This window comes from Colias croceus, chromosome 25, assembly GCF_905220415.1.
Source record: "Colias croceus chromosome 25, ilColCroc2.1".
NCBI classification, from domain to species: Eukaryota; Metazoa; Arthropoda; class Insecta; order Lepidoptera; family Pieridae; genus Colias; species Colias croceus.
In genome coordinates this window covers 6712779-6737989 of record NC_059561.1, presented here as the reverse complement: position 1 = coordinate 6737989, position 25211 = coordinate 6712779, and positions in this window count along the sequence as shown.

The following is a 25211-nucleotide window of genomic DNA, read 5'->3' as shown; positions in this document are numbered from 1 at the left end:
AACAGTTGAAAAAATCTCAGTACGGCCCTGGGCTTCATGGCTGGGAATAACTAGTGCGTGTGCTGTGCGTCTAGTTTCATTTATCTTTTAGCTGTTTTCTGAGCCTTGTCTGTTTTAGCTTTTGGTATCGTTTTTTTCCTTGCTTTGTCTAGAACCACCACCGCTATAGTAAAACTGTTTTCTTCCATCATTTATCAATTAAAACGATTTATAAGCATTGGTCACACGTGTTAGCTTCAACAAAATTGAGAGAAATGGCAGCCATTTTAGTGCCATACTGAGCTGTGATTGGTCGAAATGGACTTACCTGATTTTGATAAACTACTGTCGACGGACATACCGGAGTTTGAAAAAAAACATTTACTTTAAACCTTATTTTAATAAAGATACGATTGACTTACCTAACTTTGAAAAGTACAGACTGGTTTAGTTTTACAATTCAAAATTGGCGCCATTGTTATCTCAATTTTGGCGGGGAGTGGACTTACCGGAGTTTGATATGTATCGACTCATATTATGTATTAAGTACAAGCTTTTTAAGTTTTTATTAACTTACGATGTATGTAGGTTGTACATAAAAAGTAGGCATGTTCATTGTTAGGGTGAAATCTTGCAACTCAATTTTGGAGCATATAATATCTTTTAAACCGATTGCTAAAATTGAGTACTTGAATAAAAAAATTAGTAATTTTTTTATGTATTTTAAAACCTTATTATTAATAATATTGATATTTAATGCAAAAAACTTTTTTTCAATTAATTATAAGCAATTAAAAATTGATGAAATTTAAATTAAAATCACGTGACTATAAACGCGCCATGACTGGTCAGTGGTCACCATAGATGTGACGTCAAAATGTTTTAGTTGTACATACGTTTTTCTATCAACTGCAATGTGTGAAAACTAACATTATGACGTCACACGCGTCCGGGTGACGCTTCGAGAGTTGTCGGTGTGTTTTCGGTACTGGATTCAAAGACTAATGTTTTATTTTGAAATAACTTTTGAATTATTGCAAAAAAAAATTAAAAAAAATAGTTTTGTTATAAAACTAATATATAATCTTTCCATTTAGCAAAAAAAAAAATTATTCAAATACTCAATTTTGTTTACACGTTCAGTTTGGATGACGATGCCGAATTAACCGAGCGACGTCATTCTAAATCCAACATGGCAACATATCCAATATGGCGGACAAATTATTGTAATAAAGGTATCTAATAAAACAGCTTGCTAAGAATAACTTAAAATATTATGTGATGTTCTAAACCAATGGTACAATAAGAAACTAAGATAAAAGCTTGTTAAAAAGGTTTTTCCTTAAATTGATTTTATATTTCAATTGCAATAAATATTTAGGAGCGGAATAAAGTTCGCAAATTGCTTTGCGTCCCGCACAAGGATTGAAACTAGTCATACATAAAACATTTACCTATCTTCCCTTCTTCAAATATTTATTCGGTTGAATATTATTTTTTTCATCAAATTATGGTATTTGAGGTGATTTATCTTAATATATATAAATCTCGTGTCACAATGTTTGTCCTCAATGGACTCCTAAACCACTTAACCGATTATAATAAAATTCGCACACCATGTGCAGTTCGATCCAACTTGAGAGATAGGATAGTTTAAATCTCAAATCGTTTTAGAGAAAGCGAGCGAAGCCGCGGGCGGTAAGCTAGTATATCTTTATGTAAATTGAACATAGTTTTATATTTCACCAATCTCTGTGATAATTAGTAGAAATTATTTAGCTATGCCGGGTGGTTCAAGTATTTCTTTAGCTCATATTCTAATCTAAAATATAACCTACGCATATTATCATCTACTATCTTAAAGTTTCATCCAAATCCATGTTTTACTATTTTTCCTGAAATAATAGGTACATACATACATCCATCCCCACAAACTTTCGTATTCATAATATTAGTAGAAGGTTTATATTTCTGGCATCCTCAAATCTAATAAGTCTAACAAAGCTTGTTAATTTGTTTTACAAATTTCAAGCGCTCTATCTAATAACTCAGTTGTTTTATAAGTCTTACTAATTTTATAACTTTGTCTAATAATTATATCTGAAATCTGTGTGAAATCTCCTATAACTACTATAACCTTTTTCCATATAAGTCTAATTCTTCCTAGAATTACTCAATTTATCGTGAAAACCGTTACAAAATCTATAAGTTTTTATTAGAGATCGCGTTAAAAATAACAAACATATTGTTGAATTTGTTTCATAATATTATGTAGATAATGATAATAAAATATTTTATTATCGCCATAATAACGACTCATAAAAAGTTTAGTATTTATTAACATACTATTAGTCTTCTAGAATTCATTATAATAACTGTGTCGACGTCCAAACTATTTGTTTATGGAACTGAAACCATAAAGTTTTAGTTTATGTTTTTAATTAGCTATCCAATAGATTAAAACTTTTTAGTCGTTTTATGAATGAAATTTTGTAATCATATATTTTATATGTAGATAGATATAATAATGATAATGGTGTAGAATTTAGGTGATGTTTATTTTGCGTTATTATCGTCGAGAATGTACGTGTCATAAGAGTTTTTAATGGTCTCCATGTAAGACAGAAGTGTATTACAATAAAGGATAAATTATGTATTTACACCTACACAAGGTATGTTTGTTGATCATTTTCGAACGAAGGGCTTCACTGATTTAGAAGAAATTTAGCATACCGGTAGACTAAAAATGCAAACATATTTACTTTGATTACCTTGATTTTACACAATTCTTTTGAAGGCCCTTCTCAACATAGCATAAAACTTTCTCTGTCCCTATATGTCCCTTTGTATGCTTAAATCTTTAAAACTACGCAACAGATTTTGATGCGGTTTTTTAATAGTGATTCAAGATGAAGGTTTTAGTGCCTATATAATTTATTTGGTTTTAGACAAAGCGGACGAAGCCGGACAGTAAGCTAGCTAATTCTAAAACATAAAACATACCAGTGAATATTAATAATATAATACTATAAGACAAAAACATCTAAACAAACCTTACAAGTTATTCAATATTGTAACATGAAAAAGAAATGAGAAGGCAATTTGTATTTTATCCGTTTGGGAAAAACACTCCCTGTGATGTACTTGAGAATCATTGGTGCGAATCTGCTGTATCCATGAATATATTTTTGTTTTTACGTAAATATAGAATAATAGATTGTTTGTTATACTATCCTATAAGTGTTATAAATGAGAATGTTTTTAAGGATGTATGTATGTAAGTCTTTTAGGAAAGAACTACTGGACAGATTTAGATGGTACTTTGTAGTAATATAGTATTATAATCTATACTTACACTTATAAGTTATTTTTAATATTATAAAGCTGAAGACTTTGTTTGTTTGAACGCGCTAATTTCAGGAGCTACTGGTTCGATTTGAAAAATTATTTCGCTGTTAGATAACCCATTTATCGAGGAAAGCTATAGGCTATCATCACGCTAAGACCAACAGGAGCAGAGCAATGCGGGTAAAACCGCGGAACACAGCTAGTAATAATATTATGTAAAATTCCATAAATGACTACGCAGTTTAAATCACGATCTGACTGGCTTATTATTATTGGGGTATTTTGTAAAATGAGTGTGCCGTATACAGATGTTAATTATAATTCTTGTCCTTTGATATAAGCTAAAATGTGTTAATAATCTTATGAATAAGTTTTATTTATAGATTTCTAATGATATTATGATGAGTATTACGTTATTTTCTTCATCACTACATAGTATAAAACAAAGTCGCTTTCTCTGTCCCTTTGTCCCTTTGTATGCATAAATCTTTAAAACTACGCAATGGATTTGGATGCGGTTTTTTTTAATAGATAGAGTGATTCAAGAGTAAGGTTTAAGTACTTATATAATTTATTATGTTTTAGACAAAGCAGGCGAAGCCACGGGCGCTAAGCTAGTTAGATATAATAAGTATTTATGTGGCAAAGTTAAGAGTTTAAATTTATTTCGCTCGTATGAACTACGTAATTAATCAAATGATTAAGAAGACAATCTTTATTTAGGCTCTACGTTGACGGTTGAAAAGTTTACAGGTATAGAAAGGTGTGAACGTATTTTGAATGAATAATGTTTTTAATTTCAAAAGAAAAACATGCTGGGGGTTATGGTTAGTATTCAAGTATAGTTCCACAAACTCAAACTCAATCATTTATTCATTCAATTAGACTTCTTTTAGAAGCACATTCAAATCGTCATTACATATTTTAACATTTAGTTACCACCGATTCGGAATGCAGTATCTATGGAGAAGAACCGGCAAGAAACTCCATAGTTGCTCTTTTAAAACAAGGAAAAATTGTCACAAGTACAAAATAATCGAAGCTATAATGAGCATAAAAAGTCATACGTATGCTTACGGCCGACTTGCACGTTTGTAAAACAAAACTATTGTTAAAAACCGGTACGCAAACCTTCTGAAAACAGAAAATGAACATGAAAATCACGGTGACGCGTATCCCACGGCACAATCAAAGGAAAGTGAATTTTGATATTTACTCTAGCAAGAACGCCGAACCGTACCTACCCTTTACATGATGACTAAGTTATTTTTCTGTAGCGCACTAGTTGTAGCGAGAAATAGTTTATTTTAGTTTTTAGTTAAGCGATCTGAAATATTTTTACTAATTTATAAAGCTATTTAGATATTATTTTTAATTCGACTCAACTCAAACTCAAACATTCATTTATTTAATTAGACTACTATTTAGTAGCAGTTTAGAATCGTCAATTATTTTAAACATTTACCACCGGTTTTGTTAGAACTGTGGTTAGGGTGTGTATAAACTATTTTTCTTCTATCTTTTGTGTTATTTTTAAGGCATGAATACAATTTTATTATTATAATACGATATAATAACCTATCATATCAGATTGAAATAAGATATGCACCAGTCTTTGAAATCTCCTTAAAAAATATATATATATGTATTTATTTTTTCATTGTAGAGACTCAAATGTCTTAATTAATGACCAATGAAAAACGAAGTAAATAATAATTTATTACGTATATTGTACCTTTTACACCCAGAAATACATTAGAAACGTAAAAAGTACAGGACCAGAGTCTTAATATTCGGAAAGAGAAATACACAAGAAATGTAATACGAAATATAAAATGTACAGAAATTATACGGTATAAGTAAGTATAGGGCCAGAATTCAGAAATAAACTTCAAAGCGATTTAAACGGATATTTTTAAACGAAAAATCGCTACAAGCTCGGCCGCTCTAAACGCACTTTAGTAAACAAGCGGTCGATTAAAGTACAATTGGGGTAAAAACCTCAAAGGGATCCCTTTGGCGCCAAATGACAAGAAATTACACGTTATAATGGACTCCGTATGCTATTTACGATTTTATTAACAATCTAATATTTTATAATTTACACGAAATTGGTTTTATTTATTTATTTCAGTAGTACTGTTTTAATTAAAAGCTGTTAGTAGGTTTTTAATTATCGAGAGTACAAAAACACAGTCTATACTAATATTATAAAGCTGAAGAGTTTTTTGTTTGTTGTTTGAACGCGCTAATCTTGGGAACTAATGGTCCGATTTGAAAAAATATTTCGGTGTTAGATTGCCTATTTATCGAGGAAGTCTATAGGCTATATATCATCACGTTAAAATCAATAGGAACGGAGTAATGCGGGTGAAACCGCGGAGTACAGCTAGTATTAAATATAGTAATCAGGTTTCAATTTTTTCAATCATCTACAATTATTATATTATTGTATATGCGCATGCATACATACAACGGATGCCTTTTGACACACTAAAAAACTTAACAAAAATGTTTTACAAATAATAATAACACACGTACTTACACATAGAACTTACCAACATGTATTTAGTTCCGAGTTCCGGTACAGTCGAGTGGTTAACACGTCACGGCAGAAGTGAAACCTTGGCAAGTTACAACTTGACTAAGGCGTCCTTTCTGCAGCGGGATGTTAAAGATTTCCTTCACCGATGCTACATTATATTGAACAGAAACTGTACAACTAAATATATGTAAATAGATGTTTTGTATATTATTGTAATTTTGATTATAAAGCTGAAGAGTTTGTTTGCTTGCATGAACACGCTAATCTCATAAACCACGCGTTCAAATTGATTAATTATTTCACTGTTAGATAGTCCATTTATCGAGGAAAGCTATAGATTATAAATGTGATAAACATCACAGTAATACTGATAAGAGCGGAGCAATGCTGGTAAAACCGTAAAGCGCAGGTAGTATAATATAATATTAAACTTATTACTCAATTATCAAAACCGTTTAAAACCGTGTTGACTCGAAAAAACTGAAGTACTAAGATTTTTTAGAGATAATTGTTAAATATTAATGAATGTTATAATCTTTTTTCTTCAGAAAGTTCTAGAACATTCTAGAATGATTCCTTACCTATATATGCATGATTTGTTAAAATAAGTTTTAGATACTATTAAAATGAATGATATGTTTTCAATATTACCTTCTGATCTGCTATCCTTAAATCCACACCTGAAATAAAAATAATAATTAAATTTACTTATTTTCACACAATAATTTTACGACATAGTTTCTGTATCGAGAGCTTTGTTGTCGACGGTGCATTTACATCAAACGAGCGTATGCTCTTTCTAACTCCACTACGTCAATTTTAGTGTAAACAGGCGTATAGTGTTCTTACGTTGTTCTTAGTGCGTTCGAAAAGATTCTATGCAATGTTCTAATACTGAACAACACTGAATACGAGTTTTCGTTTACACAAAAAGATCACGAAAGAATGCTCTTGCTCTAGCTAGAGCAAGAACATAGAGCGAACATAGAACTCTAGCTCTATGTTCGCTCTACCAAACGAACATAGAGCTAGATGTTCTTTTGATATAAATGCACCGAAGTTTCATCAATTTGTGACATAAATATCGACTTACAGACTGTTTCTGGTTGATTTAAAGTATTTCTATTTCGCAAACGGCAATTTCACAAAATTTGAGGCCGAGCCACACCGGATATTGTTTCAAGAGGTATTGCTGAACGATAAAGTCCTTCCGTTTTTAAATTGCAATGCACTTTTGAGGTTATTTTAAACGTTTTTTTTAATAAGTTTTTTTAAATAACCTGAAAAGTGCATTCCAAATTTTTGCAAATCATTGTTGTTTTTAAATCTTTCGAACTAAGTTTTTTATTTTCTTTTACTTAACTTTTTTACTGACAAGCCAGATTTCGTGGGTTTGATTCCCATCCAGGGCAATAAGTATGATCAAATCGTGCCGTGAGTGAAAAATGTTCTGAAATATTTATTTATATTTACTTATTGCTAAAATAAATCTGTTTCAGGCATTCTGATGGCGAGGAAATGCAATCATCAAAAATAGAGCTGATACCTACTTCAATTAAGAGAGCTTCTTATAATATAACTAGCTTACCACCCGCGGCTTCGCCCGCTTTAAACGATTTGAGATTTAAACTATCCTATCTCTCAAGTTGGATCAAACTGCACATGGTGTGCGAATTTTATTATAATCGGTTAAGTGGTTTAGGAGTCCATTGAGGACAAACATTGTGACACGAGATTTATATTAAGATTTTTTCTTCACATACAATCCCTCCAGACAGACAAACAAAAGTTATAAATTATAACAATCATTTGACTTAATAAACATTAAAACTATCGATTGTACAAAACATCGTACGAAAACTGATCCACCAAGATTCCTAATTTCATACCTTGCACACAAAGATAATCCTAAAAGTTAATATCGCATTAGAACTAATTTCCCGTGAACCACTTCAAACTTTCATATTAGCTCCTCGTATCATACGGTGTGAAAGCGAGTTTCCAAATTGAAATTTAGCCAAACACAATTCAATATCGTTAAAACTATTAATTTTAAAGTTCCATATTGATCCTAAGTTCTTAAGGTCCATTATTAAAGTTTTACTTCTTTAGAACTGAAACGGCCATTATTAATCGGCAGGACTTGAACCGCATGGAAGTTTGAAATTAAACCTAGAATGCGGTGGGATAAAGTTTATTTTTGAAAAATTCGCTATTGAAACCTGAAATGTAAGTTTTTCTTGCAAGTGCAGGTTTGAGTTATTGCAAATATGTAAATTATAGGTACCAATTGAAATAGATACTTTACGAAGATTTTTACATATTTCCTTAGTCCGTTCATAATAATATGTTTTTAGTAGAGTTAGGGGTTTAATTTAACCATCAATTTCAACAGTTGCCAAATTTAAAAGCGTGATACCTACTTAGAAAAAGCATTGACATTTTTGACGTGACAACGTCTTATAATTCGATAGAGCTGGATGCACGCACGAAAAAACATGACTCATGCGGCGTTACCTCGCTCTGAGGCGTTCCATGTGAAGTGCAAGCGAGAGCGCGTTATCACGTTCTACTATCATATCGTCAGTAAAGCGACTTTACAGACAACCGATTTTTTTTTATCATGCCATTTATAAACCCTATGGTATGTAAATTAATTTCAACAAAACATAATGTCATTTTTTTCTACGTGAAAGTGTCAAATTCTTAAATTCGTCAATTTCTTCTCCATAGATATTTTTCGAATCGGTGGTAAATGTTAAAAATATGTAATGACGATTCAAAAGTTCTTCTAGAAGTCTAATTGAATAAATAAATGTTTGAGTTTTAAATATACCATACAATCAAAAAATCTTGAATACCTATATGTATAGCGGGATTAACTTCGGAAGCTTTTAAACAGTCTTCCATTTATGATTAAGCAATCGATGCAGTAGCCGACGTCAAAAACAGCAGTCATCTTTACGGCCTATGTCATTTACTATTTTACGACATCATTAAATACTATTTATAGTTAGTTAGGAGTTAAACTTCGCGGCTAAACCGCGATTCGGAAGGTTTGAAGTTAGGTGATAAAAAATTTAATGTCTCACTACGAAATTATTGTTTGGTCATTATTGTACAGTTAACTTTAATGAGATTTTAAAATCCTTGTTAAGGTTTTTACTAGCAACTTTGGTTGTTTATAAAAGTATAAAGTCGATAACCAGTGTATTATGAGCTCTATGGTGTATGGAAATTCATATGTAGTAAAGATCAAGCAGTAGCTACAATATTATTTCTTTATCTAATCTTTATAACAGTCTTTTTCTGTGTAACACTTTATTCTTAATTACTTTTGTAACAATTATTCAGCAAAATAAGCGTTATTTTTTATTTAATCAGCCAGATACGATTTATAAAACCAATATCAGTTCTATAAAAATGTTTATTTATTTACCATAGAAAATCATTTTAAATTTCATTTTTAATGGTGCGTACTGATCCCTTATATTCACGATTTCATTATTTTAACAAAAATCGCAATTACAAGTAAACAAGCACGAATTTTTAGATCATTTTCACTACTGGCTGAAAATGTCCCTAACAGCCATTTAAAGTGTCAAATTGCACTTTTGACGTAAATTTTCATATTTTATTTTCTAGTTTAACGAACAGATAATACAAAAAAGATAAACATAAAAATTTTAAAGTTCTATGCCTACATTGTTATACTATTCAACATGCACACAATAAACTACAATATACTTCAACATGGAATATGAGAAGCTCAACCCACTCAGTCGACGTCAGACGCAGCCAAGCAGCTGTCAAACCAACTCAGAATGTGATGAGATCCTAAATATTAAACTTTATACGCCTGTAATGTTCACTACATATTTATGAAGGGTTGGGTTGTCATATTTTTTTAACTTTGTATGTGAAATCACGCAGTTTTTACTCTAATTTTCTACAGTTTTTTTGTTTTTATTTATTTCGTCTTAAACTGTAGGTTTATTAATATTGTATCTTTTTAAATGTTTAGGAATGCCGTTCCTATTGACTAGAAAAAAAGTCGAATTATTTCATAAATTTGGACTGGTACAAAATTTAATAATCCATGGATTTTTTTGAAAAATAACCTTAGCGAAATTATCAAATACCAAACAAATCTCTCTCTGTATAGTAAAGTGATAGATCAACAAAAAATATTACAATATTGATTTCATATTAGACTATTTTATCTATATGTAAATGATAGTCAGTATACCAAACTATCTATCTAATTTACACCCTATAATCATGTCTTTGACTTACTAACTACGCATTACCATCATTATAAACCAATATAGTCCGATTAAACCAATCAAGTCTGAACCATACAATTAAATAATAAAGTCTAATATTAAATAAATTGGTACACAATTGCCTATTTCACCTTCACAAAGCTAAAAGCTCATAAAATTTACCATATCTGTACATGCGATCTACAGCTATTGTTAAAGCGGATTCTCGTCCAAAATGGTGTTTAATTCAACAATTCTTTTAACTGAAACAGGTCTCCAATTAGGCGCGAAACTGACTGAAATGAGGATGGAAAAAAATAAAAGCCAGTGTACGAGTCTGATTTGCAGTAATGGGTTTCGAAAATACGTGTAGAAACGGTGTAGAGTCGTGTAGGTAATAACAATTTATATAGTTTCAGAGAGTGGAGAACCAGTAGAAATTCTTGTAGTTTCCTACGTACATAGTAATATGTACGATCGCTACTAATCTTCAACTAGAATGTATAAAATCGTATGTTTCTTTTAGGTATTTCTAATGTATTTCTAATGTCGAAAACCTAAGAAATTATACGTACTACATATAAACCTTCCTCTTCAATCACTTCATCTATTAAAAAAACTGTTGCGTAGTTTTAAAGATGTAAATATACATAGGGATATAGAGACAGAGAATGCGACTTTGTTTTATATACTATGCAGTGATGTAAGTACTTCTTTATAGCTATCTATCTAATAAAAGAAACACAGTACGTAACTGTGTTACTTTTAATTCATCAAAATAAACGTAAGCTTCAACAAAAAGGCGTGGAAACACTAATTACATTCTTTAAAACCGTTGATATTTATCTTACTTATCTTGTATTTTCAAGTAAATTTCGGGTTGTTTTATCATGAAATGGAAAAGGGTGCTTTATACTGAATTCTAAAAACGATTCAGAACACATTTTATACGGTACCTTGTTTTAATATATTGTTTGTTTTTAAGTATTTACTTAAATTGATTAAACTACGTTTCTACGAATGGAATTTTTCAATTCGTCGCAATTTTTTTATCACAATTCCTACCTGATTGATACTTACATTTAAAAATATTGGTTTAATAGATATAAAAGTTTGATTTAGGTTAGTAGATCACTTTATAATACATGTTCTAAATTCTAATTAAAGTCTGCCTTGTGTTTATATTTAAGAAAAGGTTTAAACTCAGTTTGTTTTCTACAATCTATTGAGAAGAAAAATAAGAAACAGTTTATATACCCTCTATAATATAACCCATAGTATAAATACACCATTACAATACTAATTAAACTGCCGGAGCGTCATTTAAAATCAAGTCAAGTCGCAATCTAACAGTGATTTATGAAAATTAATTTAACAAAAAAGGAAATTCCAAAAGTATTAGCCGAGCTTGTGACAAAGGCGAAATAATGAAATTACTTGAAAATTAAAGTGATTCAATCACGCTTGGAATTTGAATTAGCAACTGCGATCATGTTGGAGCCCTTGGATGGTAATAACAAGATGTTTTACGTCGAAAATTTATAGAGGACCCGTTTAAATTAATTTTGTTATAAACAAGGGTTTGTTTTGTAATAGAGTTGGCAATAGTTAATGTGTGTGTGTGTTACACATGTTAAAGTTTTAATCATATAATTTACGGAAAAATGTATTATTATAAGTTACTACTAATTTAAAAAACAATTTGTGAGTGATTTTCCACCAATAATGTGCGAGGAATGTGTTTGTAAAAACCGCTATCGCTTTAGTTTAAAGTTCGAAGCGTTTGACTCGATACTATAATTGGTTATTTACAAACATATTCCTCGCCACACATCATCGCACATTATTGGTGGAAAAGCACCCTTAAGATTGTTTTGATATTAAGTTACTTGAATAAAACTGAGTTGTGTAGAATTCGTCTCTATCGGGATAATTTTCCACACACAATTATTCACAATTAACTACTAAATACAATACTTAATAAATATACCTTACTAGCAAACCGGGCGAACTCCGTTTCGCCACCAGAGACACCTTTTCTTTGCTATAAACCTCACGGAGCCCGAGACCTTTCCAACGAATGCAAAACCGTGGAAATCGGTTCGTGCATTCTGGAGTTATAGCGTCAGGAAGGAAACCCCGACTTATTTTTATATACCTAGTAGATTTTTCATCAATATCTAAGAATCTTTATTACAGTAATAATTATTATAAAGACCATACAGATTCTAAAAAGCAAAAGTAACAAACTCCAGTTAATAAACAGAAATTTAATAACACATATTCCATTCAACAATAACGGAATATTAAAGGGTCGCGTACTAATGAAAGGGTATTTTCTGCGTACATAATAAATTCACTTTATCGTGGCTTCGATTAATAAAATATTACGGGCTTTGGCCTATATTCGCTATTATTAGTTTAACAAGGGATTAACGCTGATGAAGTTAAATTTTAAACTAAGTTTATATGCCGATGTCGGAATTTATGTGGCGTTTAATGGTGAATTTTTTTAAGCTATTGCATAGCTTCTATCGCGGGCCTTGAGCGCAGGGACCGAATCGAGAAATTCCGTAACGAAAAAATCTCACGCTCACCACTCCGACGGGCGGTATGGCTTGAAGGCATAGCCTGTAATAGCTTTACCGCGGCAGTCCCCGAGTGACACACGTCGTTTTTTTTTTACTTTGTCAGGCTTGAGGACAGGCGGTAGTATTGTTTACAAGTATAAGTATGTTAAATTAATAGTTGTTAATTTAACGTTTATTTGAAAGTAAATACTGGAGCTATAGGTAGTTATTATTAGAGTTAAAGAACCAAGTTTGCAGAGACTGTTATAGAGTTTTATACAAACTAATTAATAATTATTATATTTTAGTCATACATTTTTTGTGATGTTCAATTCAATATGTTTAACGAGACTGACTTGCAAACATCATCTGTTAACAGCTATAGAGATAAATTAAAAATTCCGCAAAAATTATCTCCAAAACATCAATTTTCTACGTCTATAATAGCGCATTGCCTATCAATCAATCATCTCGCTATTTTGTATTCATAAACTAGTGACCCGCCCCGACCTGGTTCAGGTAATTACGTGCTTTTATCCCCATTTCAACATGAATTACCAAAAATTATACTACACGAAATAATGAACCATTTAGTTAATAAATAAGTAGTCAGATTGTATTCTTCGCCTTAAAGTAATATAAAACCAACTCAATGTTGCAAAATAGGCGCACATTTTACTAAAAATAAAGAAATATTTTTATAACAGTACAAACCGGGCAACAAAGCTGGGGTATAAGTATCTTATAGATTTTATATTCTTACCCAAAATGAAACCATTGCGACCTCCATAAACGCAAACCCATTAAACCGAAGAGGGTTATAAAAACCTATAAATCAAAATATTCATTACATCGTCTAGCAAACATGAAAGGTATTTATTATTCACAGTATGAATTTGCAGTGCCTCATTTTATCCTGAATACTTATAACTGGAGGAATTTCTGCGAGGCTCCATTTGAAATATGATGTTAATCCTCGTTTTATCCTTTCAACATTTTGGGGTTAAAAAGTATTACAGCGCGAGCAGGGCCGGACTCGAATTCAGTTAGGCCCTGGTTTTGAAGACAAACTTCTTTAGGCGCGTTGAGAGTAAAATTTCAAGGTCGCGTCATGACAGTAAAGTAATTCAAATGTAAAGCGTATTAAAAAAATTAATAAAAATTAAGGAGAATTATACATAATGTTGGAACAGTAATTATTGATACATCTTTCATCCTTGTATAACTAAAACTAAAATTTCAGAACGTAGGGCCCCAAATCTACACAAGATGGAGGCCCCGCCAGCTCCCTTCCTCGAAATGTAATAAAATAGAATTTTCAAACCCTTCGTAGTTATTAACTCGAATTCTTACTCAGAATATCGTGGCCACCGCGATTGTCCCTGGACTTAAAATTAATTCTCAAATACATTATTTTCGAGGGATTCGCGAAATTGTCTGGAACCAAAAAGGATTTATATAAGCTTGATAACAGCCGATTTTCATTTATCTGTGGCACTTTTATAGACTTGGCTCATGCGATTGATTCTAATAAGGTTAGTTTGTCGTACCCGTTTTGGATTGGAACATTTTCAACTTGCATTCCAAGAACGATCGATGCGCTGCATCGTATTTTTAAACAACGAAATATAGATGTAAATGTGAGAAAACAAAAATTAGAAAAGTGTGTGTAATGGAAAATTGTACCGAAAATGTACATAACATATTATTGTACATTTTTAAGTGTCCATCCGTCCCGTTCATCGTCGTTTAATTTTTAACAAATACCTACTTGTCTGCTAAAGATTATAAATGGAAAGTAAGCCTATAGAATATAGATTATAAATTACTAGATTAGTACTTGTAGAGAAAAACTTAATCCACTTAACTTTCTCGATAAATATAACTCATTTATATACCTTGTAAAATAACATTTAGATACTAATTCCTCGTGCTCAGTTCTTAGAACTACAGCTACAGCTTAGCTTTTGATTATCCAAGAAAGTCGTTTTCCTATTAAAATCACTGATAAACATTTCACTTCATTTTCACATTAAAACCACTTTATTTACAAGAACAATCGCAGTAAGGTAAAACAAATTTCACAATGTTAATTATATATAGAAATTATATATAGAAATAATTTGCTTCCATGTTATTCCTATATCAATCTCTAGCGGCTAGAATCTAGCCTTATCTACACACACTAAGTATATAATTTACACACACTAAACACATATAAAATGTTTCCGTGTTGCATCAATAATAATAATAATAGTAAAGAGGTAAAGTATGTCTGTAACGAAGTCTAAACAAATAGCGCGTTAACAAACTAAGTAAATTTCATAGAAACCTTCTAGAACCTTCCCGTGTTGGACCAAACCCCTTGACGATATTAAACACTCGTTTTAGCATAATACTGTATCTAAATTATTATCTTTCGGCCTAATGTACCGTGCCCGGATCTCGACTTAGCATAAAGTTATTGAATATATTTTTATCTCCCTAATTCAATGTTCGGTAGAGAATTAACTGCTTGGGCCTGGTGGGTTAATTTTAATATAAACTATAAGGTTAGCATATTAAAATTTATATGATACTGGCGGTCCACCCCGGCTTCACCCGTGGTACATTCTTACGTTTTATCTACTTAAGAACCATCCTCGTACTTCAAGAAATATAATAAAAAAGAATTATCGAAATCGGTTCATCCGTTCACACGTGATACCGTGACAACGCGAAACGGGTTTCTATAAAGATAAAATATCAAAAGGTAGAACTAGTTCTATCAATTATCAAGGCACTACTAGTAGTGCCTTGATAATTGATATGTATACTAGCTGTACATTGTGGCTTCTCCTTTTTCATTGTTTTTCTGCTCCTATTTGTCGCAGCGTGATGTTATAACCTATATAATTATAGCCTTCCTCGGTATCATGGTTTCTCCAATGCAATAATAACTTACCAATTCGTACCAGCAGTGAGCAGTGCGTAGATTAGCGCATTCAAACATTATTTTGCATGCATGTAAAATTTTGTGACAGTTCTAATTATGATCCGATTTGAAAAATTCTTACGGTGTTACATAGAATGGGCATTCAACGAGGGAGGCTATAGCCTATAGCTACCTATATACATATATCATCACGCTAAGACTAACAGGAGCGGAGCCACGCGGGTGATAGTCATGAAAAGCTAAATCTAATCTGTGTGACCAAGCTTTAAGTAGTCAGAATAATGAAATAATAATATGTAAAAAGATGTATAAAACTTTTGTAAGTTCAGCATTTTTGCAATATTTTTGCGAAATTGGACAGGAACTGTTCTAGTGTAGTTTAGTGTTGACATTTTATTGCATACAGCCTTAAAGAGAACGTAAAGCTGTCCTTTCTACACTTGGTTCGAATAAATAATGGCACCATTTTATAGAAAGAAAGATTACAATACATTTATTTGTACCGATAACATAATATGACTACAATTATTATAACAAGAAAATAAATAAAATTAACTACATTTATACACATATCAGCTGCTGTCTACGGCTTTACTCGATATGTACCTGAATATAAATTAAGCTATGTTCTAATGTAGAATATAATTTACCTGTGGGGAGAGATTGGTTGCAATCTGTGCATCTGTTGAAGTGTGACTAAGTAACAAACTAATTGATTAAAATTTTATCATGTATGGATAACATAGATCGCTCAGTTCACATCATCATCATCAGCCCATATACATTCCATCTGCAAGATGTGGGCCTCCTATGAGGGTACAGGACATATAGTTTCTTCTCTCCAGCCTTATTATTACTTCAAAAAGAGAGGAGGGTCTGTTCCACTGCTACTTTTTAATGTAGGTATGTTCATTTCCCGCCAACTATAGACCGATTATCAATTTTTTTTATTAAACGACTCCAATCATTGGTAGGTATTAAGCATTTTTAATGGAATATCTTTTATTGCGTAAATCGCTGGCAATAAATCAACACCAAATATAATATATTTCTGCGAATAGCACCTTTAATGGGACATTTATTTTTTAATCAGCCAATATTTTGTTAACCACAGACTATATTTTAACGAACTTTTCGTAATAAATTCATAGTGGACCGCCCTGAATTTTAATGATAACATTAATTTTATCAAAGAAACATCATTTAAACATGTTAATATCGTATGAATTTTTATTGACTCGATGACTAAAATTGTTTGGCCAATTCGAACTACTTTTTGTTAATAAATTAGACCTTATGGGCAATAAAATAGAGTTTATTATCCATTTAATTCTATTGACGATTCGCAAATTAATTTAATAGCCGGGAGTTGATGAAATCGAAACGTTATCTTTGATATTGCTTGAAGAATCAGTGTTAAATGATGTTAATTCATGCTAATTTCTATCGATAATGGAATTTAATTTTCTTTTAAATCTTTCTTTGGAAATAATAAATAAGCTTCATACAGCTTAAATTATTATTTTAAGTAATGTATCATGTATACCGACGTTTATTTTAGATTCACTAGCATAAATACTATAAAATTTTAATTTATTTGTTATTCTACGCGTATTTTAAACAAATTTTATGTATTTTTAGAATAAGCTGTATCTAGTTTTAAACTCAGAAGTCAAACATACATCGACAAAGTCTCAAAAAACGACGTGTGGCACTGGGAGACTGCCGCGGTAAAGCTATTGCATGCTATGCCTTCAAGCCACACCTCCGCCCGTCGGAGTGGGGAGCGTGAGGTTTTTTCGTTACGGAATTTCTCGATTCGGTCCCCGCGCTCAAGGCCCGCGATAGAAGCTATGCAATAGCTTAATAAAAAAAACTGAAGCCACAAGAAGATGCGGAGCTTTTGGCTAAGAACAGAGTAGATATTAAAAAGAAGTAAATATGAATTTGTGAAATAATGATCAGAATTTGAAATCGCAATCAACTTCATTCACACATAATAATGATTGGCTATTAAATGAAGAATTACCTCCAATTATAACACGAGTTTTAGCCAAATTGGACATTTTCAATTTATATTTCAATGACGTAATAGCGTTGTGAATTATTATTAATTTTATTTCTTCTACAGATACTAATATTGTGGAAGCTGTTGTGCGTTAAGAATTTTTCAAAACGGACGAGTAGTTCCTGAGATTAGCGCGTTCAAACAAACAATTAAACTCTTGAGCTTTATAAAAATAGTTTAGATTATTTTATTAAAATAATGCCTGCGATAACAAAATATTATAAGATACTTTAAATTTTAAACACTATCTACATCTTATTAATAAAACATCGTTATTTAAATACACCGTCCATTGTCATATAACTTCACTTTTCTACCTAAAATCTAATAATTAACAAGTACAATATATAAATATGTACACTTTAATTACAACAAGTGATAACTGCGTTAAAAACAACCGACTTCAAACTAGCACTTGCAAAAATGCCCATAAAATAAAAACTACTGGGCCTATCCGAATAAAATTTTTATGGAACCAATTCGACACCATCGCGAATCGAACAAAAAAAAGAATCACGTAAATCGGTTCAGAAACCTCGGAGTAATCGGTGTACATTCATAAAAAAACATACCGGCCGAATTGATAACCTCCTCTTTTTTTTGAAGTCGGTTAACAAAACAAACATACATACGCCTACGGATATTTACACATTAAAACAAAATCAGAATGTAATATACGACTGTGATTATCTCGTTGCAATATTTATTACACGTACACTTGATGCATTGTTAATTATTATTTCTAGAAGGTTCGGAATTTCATTTGCTAGAGGCAACGACGCGGACTATATCGTACCTACATAATGTTAACTGATATGTTTTGTCGGCATGATTCTGTATTTATAAGCGCGTTTTTTCTATAAAATATATTATTTTATATAAGATACTAATAAATAATTAATTCATCATGGAATAAATAATCATTCATTTATTGTGGTGATTTTAGATTAAGCAGCGATAAGACATTATAAATCATTTGTTAACATTGTCGTAAGTTCAACAAATAAACAGGTAGAATAACAAAATGGTGCTCTTGTTCATATTCCTAAATTTTTTTTTGAAGATCTTGTTCCAAAGCATTATTATAAACAAGCTTATAATATTATCAATTACGAATATCGAATAATTAAGTTTTCTTAAAGAGTTGGTGAAAGAATGTTCACTATCAGACCAGTAGTTCAAAAGCTTAATTGCTACAATAAAACAACTCATCTCTTTATAATATTAGCCATTTATAAGCCTAATAGTACAAAAGCTTATTGGGTACAAAATCCTTATCTATATCTATACATATAATAAATCTGTAGAAGGGTCAATTCTGTACATTGAAAATATTGAAAAAATAAATAGCAGGGGGTGTTACTGGATCGATACCAAACCCAAATATGTAATTAAAAAAATTTTTGTCTGTCTGTCTGTCTGTCTGTCTGTTCAGGCATCACGTGAAAACTAACGGTTCGATTTCGATGAAACTTGGTGTAATTATACCTTATTATCCTGGGCATAAAATAGGATACTTTTTATCCCGGAAAAATACGTAGAAAAAAGTAAATCTTAATTTTTCCGCGCGCACGGAGTCGCGGGCGGAAGCTAGTCTTTATAATATTAGTAGCTTACTTATAATCCTCACAAAATGATTTCCGTGAAACCGTTAAAAACATCAGCTACAAACTCGAGACTTTCAAACAAATGAAAAGCAATATAAGATAATATAGCGAATCGGACATCGATTTCAGCTTGTTACAGTTTCGGTGGCAAGAGTCCAACTTAGACAAGTGAGTGCTGAGTCGCCGCTCCTAAGTGCAGCTAAATGGAACAATCTAGACGTTCAGATTTGCACTGTGTATAATTTTTATGAGGTTGAGTTTGTCGTAAGATTTGCGTGTGTGGTTTTTGAAGTGAAACTTCTTTAGAAGTAAAAAATGAAATTAAGGTTGCATCATGGCAATACAGTCATGAAGTAAGGCGACGATTTTGGTACCTTTGAATGATCCCAAAGAAGTTTCACTTTTGACACGTGTGCTGGGCACAAACGCTCTTCTTTTTAAGAAACTTCCGAAGTATTCAACTGTCTTATGTTTAACCTATTTCATCATAAAGCTAGATTTATTTATCAAATAGAACAAGATAATTCCAGAGATGATCGCGATCATGATAAAACTACCTCTACACTCTACAGCTTTAAAATTTCCAACAAAATAACATACAAATGTATTCCGTAACGCCTTTCCCGATTGATTTCTAAACGAACAATCGCGTCATATTACTATGTAGTATATGCTAATGTTTGTTTGTTTAATTGTTTCTGCTCACGCGATGGACTGCTCAATTATCATTTCACTGGATTGAACAAATCATTTTGTACGAGCGTGTAGATATTTGTTTTGATAACATGTAAACTTCACCAATAGTTAAATGCTATAGTTTCATGTCCTGTTTCGACATAATCATTTTTTTTTGTATAAAAATCTTTAACTAACTTAAAAAAATCTATGACACTTAAATATATAGTTAAACTAGCGGTCCGCCCCGGCTTCGCCCGTGGTACATATTAACGTTTTCTCTACATAAGAACCATCCTCGTACTTCAAGGAATATAATAAAAAAAGAATTATCGAAATCGGTTCAGCCGTTCTCGAGTTATGGAATTACAACGAAAAGTGGCATTGATTTTTATATATTAGATATATTATGCGCTGTATAGCTGTTAATATACTTGCTCTTATTTCACATAAGTACATACATAACAATAATCATATAACAATAAGATTAGATAAACAAGCTACATAAGTAGTCTGAGCAACGTATACACGTAATAATTATTTACATATACATGTAAATAATTAAATCAGAAGTATTTATACAGAATAAACACCAATAATAATCAAAAACATAAAAATGGCACTCAAAAAGTAGCTATTTCTATTCAATCAATTTTCAAAATCGCTGCATTACAAGTCTTAAAATACAAATTAATCAAATACGTTTCTTGTAGGCCACACACTCATTAGAATGACAGACGGTATTCCTCAATTGTAAATTAGTTTGGAGACAGTTATCGCTAATCCAATACAAACATTTGATTGCTGTAGAATTTAATTAACCGACTATATACAATAGACACAGTAATGCCATAGTATAAAGAGAACAAGTAAGTTATCTTCGAACAAAGGTACATCGCGCCGTTTGTATGTATGCGCTTGGCCACGCCCCCCGTTCATGTACGTACGCAAGCTTGACACACGCACACAACGCCGCTCGGTTCCTTCTCATGGACCGTTCTCTTGAGGGCCACCCCCGCGCCATTGCTGTGAGCGATCGGTGTTTGTATAAACATTTAAAATATCAACATGACAAGTGACAACCCTGCGCCTCTCGAGTTAAGGTACCGAACGCTCTTTAACGCCGGGAGTCGGCCTACTTGTTCGTATTATACTATGGTAATGCATACACTCCTTGTGGTATGTGGAATACCTTTGCTTAGCTTCTTAATCCGTAATTAATTAGCTTTCGTCTCTGTCGTTCACGAATGATTTTGTGTAAGAGGGAATGCGACAAAGCGGATAAAGAGTGCTTATGGAGTCTTCTTCTTATGAGTAGGATATCAAAGACACAATTATTAAGTACCCATAGAGATGTTTAATAACTAACGCTTGATTATTTCAAAAAATATCTAGTAAAATACAGCTAAAGTATTCCAAGAAAAATGTAGTTTTCCACTGATGAATAAAACCCAAAATCGGTTCAGTAGTTCCAAAGATAAGCAAAATAGCACAAAAAGCTTTACCTACCCTTCATGGTATCTTAAAAAAAAGTTTATTAATTAATAATATGAATACGAATTTACTTTTAACACAATTTGATATAAATTTCATAATATTGCACCTTTGCAGACGGTTACTGCGTTTTATTAATTTTCAAGCTTAGAATACAAAATAGAGCTCTCTCTTCTATATAATATTAGCTTAATAGCTCCCTATTTTGTTTTTAAACGTAACATTTCAGTTACTTTATTAAATAGTTGTCATATTAAACAATAATAGGGAATTAATAATGATTTAGTATTAATAATACTGTATAAAATGGGTTAAGGCTACTTCTTAACGCGTTAAATCATCTCATTCCCATAGAAATTTCCTTTTTGACAAAATAATTATGATTGTGAAAACTGTTATCAGATAAACAGACAGATTATTAATATAATTATACTATGGAAAATATCTTTAAAATATAAATATATGTACAACAAATTCTATGTACTTACCTACCTGAGATTACTATTGTTTATAACAGACTATATGGCACAATATTCTTTGCAAAACTCATCTAAATACAACCAAAAATAAACCTTATTGTAAGGAATTTTCCAATTTTCCCAATTTACGATACATTGCCCTTCTAATGGCGCCATCTAGTCTAGCCATATCGTTCGATACTAATACAATCAATGAAGGAAGTGTTTGGACAATCTTTAACCAGCCAAAAAAGATCTTGCCTTTATATAGTAGAGCTAAAATAAGATAAAGGAAGCAAAGCAGTCATTGTCGATCTATGTAAAGGTATTTACACAGATTACATAAAAGAAGTTATTGTGTATTTTTTGAAGTTACAGCACGGAATACTTAATAGTAGCTAACGCTAGTTAGGCAGATTTTATATTATAAACTAAACTCAATAGATTAAAACAATGAGAATATAATTTTTAACCGACTTCAAAAAAAAGGAGGAGGTTATCAATTCGGCCGGTATGTTTTTTTTTTATGTATGTACACCGATTACTCCGAGGTTTCTGAACCGATTTACGTTATTCTTTTTTTCTCCGATGCGAGATGGTGTCGAATTGGTCCCATAAAAATTTATTCGGATAGGCCCAGTCGTTTTTATTTTATGAGCATTTTTGTCTGTATTTGTAAATGTTGCAAGTGCAAGTTTGAAGTCGGTTGTTTTTAACGCAGTTATGTATCCTTTGTTTAAATAAAACAGGATTGTGACCACTCTTTGTATTTGCTCATGTATACAATACAATACAAAATTCTTTATTTAACAGACACATACAGAAGTTCACAAATTAAAAGTAAAAAGTTTGAACAAATGTTCTCCCAGATATAAAATCATAACGAACTTCTTGAATTACGGAAACGTAATAAAGCAATAAGAATTTTAATACACAAATAACGCGTATTATCAAACATATTGTAAACACAAACAACAAAGAACACGAAATTAATAAATTCGAATTAATCGCGCTGAATATCGTTCAACAGTATTGTTGTTTGCTTAATTTTACTTTTACACACTAATTTTATAAATTCGAAAGTTTGTCTGTCTTATACGGCTAAAACACACAACCGATTTGGATAATATGGTACAGATATAGTTTGAATTGATTTTATTTGACAAATAAATGATTTGATTTGAGTTGAGTCCTGAGAAACCACATAGGTTAGATTTTATATCGGAAATCGCATGCGGGTTTTTCTTTGACAACGCAGGCAAAGCCGCGGGCGGAAAGCTAAGATCATAAATTTAAATTACAAACAAACAATCAATTTACTTTATAATATTAGTGTATACGAGATACGTGCATAACGCATGCAAGGGCATTATCAAAAGGCAACTTAAATGAGATGTAGAGTCGTTAAAAATAAGTAATTACAAGATTTCCGCCCACGGCTTCGCCCGCGTTTGCAAAGGAAAACCCGCATAGTTCCCGTTCCCGTGTGATTTCCGGGATAAAAACTATCCTATGTGTAAATCCAAGTTACCCTCTATATGTGTGCTAAATTTCATTATAATCGGTTCAGTAGTTTTTATGTGAAAGAGTAACAAACATCCATACATCCATACATCCATACATCCTTACAAACTTTCGCCTTTATAATATAATATATTAGATTAGATATTAGATAAAAGCGTCGTTAATGTTTTAATGTTTTCGAACAAAAATCTATCTTGAACTTTTAAACTGTTTTTCATAAATAAGCAATTTTGATTCTTATTCTTATTCTATAAGCATCATTCGCTAGGTAATTCAGTTAAAAAAATTTAAGCTATTGAGATTTAATTGAATTTATTTTCAAAGAATCGAACCTAAAACAACACGTATAATATCACTAATCACTCCACCAAAGTGCTATAATTCATTATTTCTCCCAAAACCGTATATTCGCTTTATCCCTACTTCAACCAAAATGAAGGTATTTTTAATATCAGCAAAGTTTTTATTTCATCCCGGAAAGTTCTCGAGATCAATCGGTGAGCCCCTAAATTTGCTTCCGAGGTGAGGTTATGTACACTTATAATTTCTTAATATTTTCCTCGAAGTACTCCTTACCGTATATTTTATTACCGTAATAATATCCTACTTATATTATATATGCGAAAGTTTGTGAGGATGTGTGTGTGTGTGTGTTTGTTACTCTTTCACGCAATGACTAGATACTGAAACGATTACAATGAAATTTAGCACACATATAGAGGGTAACTTGGATTAACACATAGGATAAGTTTTATCCCGGAAATCATACGGGAACGGGAACTATGCGGGTTTTCCTTTGAAAACGCAGGCGAAGCCGCGGGCGGAAAGCTAGTAATAAAAAAGGTGAAAAAACGGTGGCTTTGCATGGTAGGTAGAAAAATTAGGCTAAAAGTTTTATGGGCTATAAATTATCCATAAAATAAGTAATTATAATTCCACCAAGCACTTAACTATTTTATTACTTACTAATTTAGTTTGTTGTTCTGCTTTGTCTAAAACCTAATTAATATAGACTAAAAACTTCCTATAGAATCACTCTATCTGTTCAATAAGACATCAAAATCCGTTGTGCATTTTTAAGATTTAAGCATACATAGGGACGAACTCACAGCGAATTTGTTTTGTACTGTGTAGTGATGAAAAGTTCATAAAGTAAGCTAATAAAGTTAATACACAAACGGTGATTTTGCATAGTCTATACAATAATAATAATTTATACAAACCTATAATCTAGACTATAAGAATAATAATATAAGACTATAATCCGTCTCTACAGAGATACTTATATCAGCTAAAATCGGTTTAATAACTTTCATGCATACAAATTTCCAATTTATTATGATTGGCATAGAGTTGTGAATATCTTGAGGTATTTTAAAAACTGAAGTGTATCAAAAATATTGTCATATTTTATAAGTGGAGATTTTAAAAAGCCCAGCGTGTATAGCTTCTTTCTCAGTGTTATAAGAAATACATAGCTAGCGATTAGCTATTATGTATTCATAGTACACAGCTATACATAATATGATTATATATTTACTTACATACAATTCTCATATCACTACACGATAGTTTGTAAGCAAACATACGAAACAGATTGACCGATTTTTATTGTGTAGAGCGTAAAATATTAGTATACACTGTAATCTTGTAATACTATAAATATAGTATATATACATTTATTCCCAAACATAACGGCTGAGTTGAAAATATTTTCACTGCACTGTTCACTTGTTATTATCA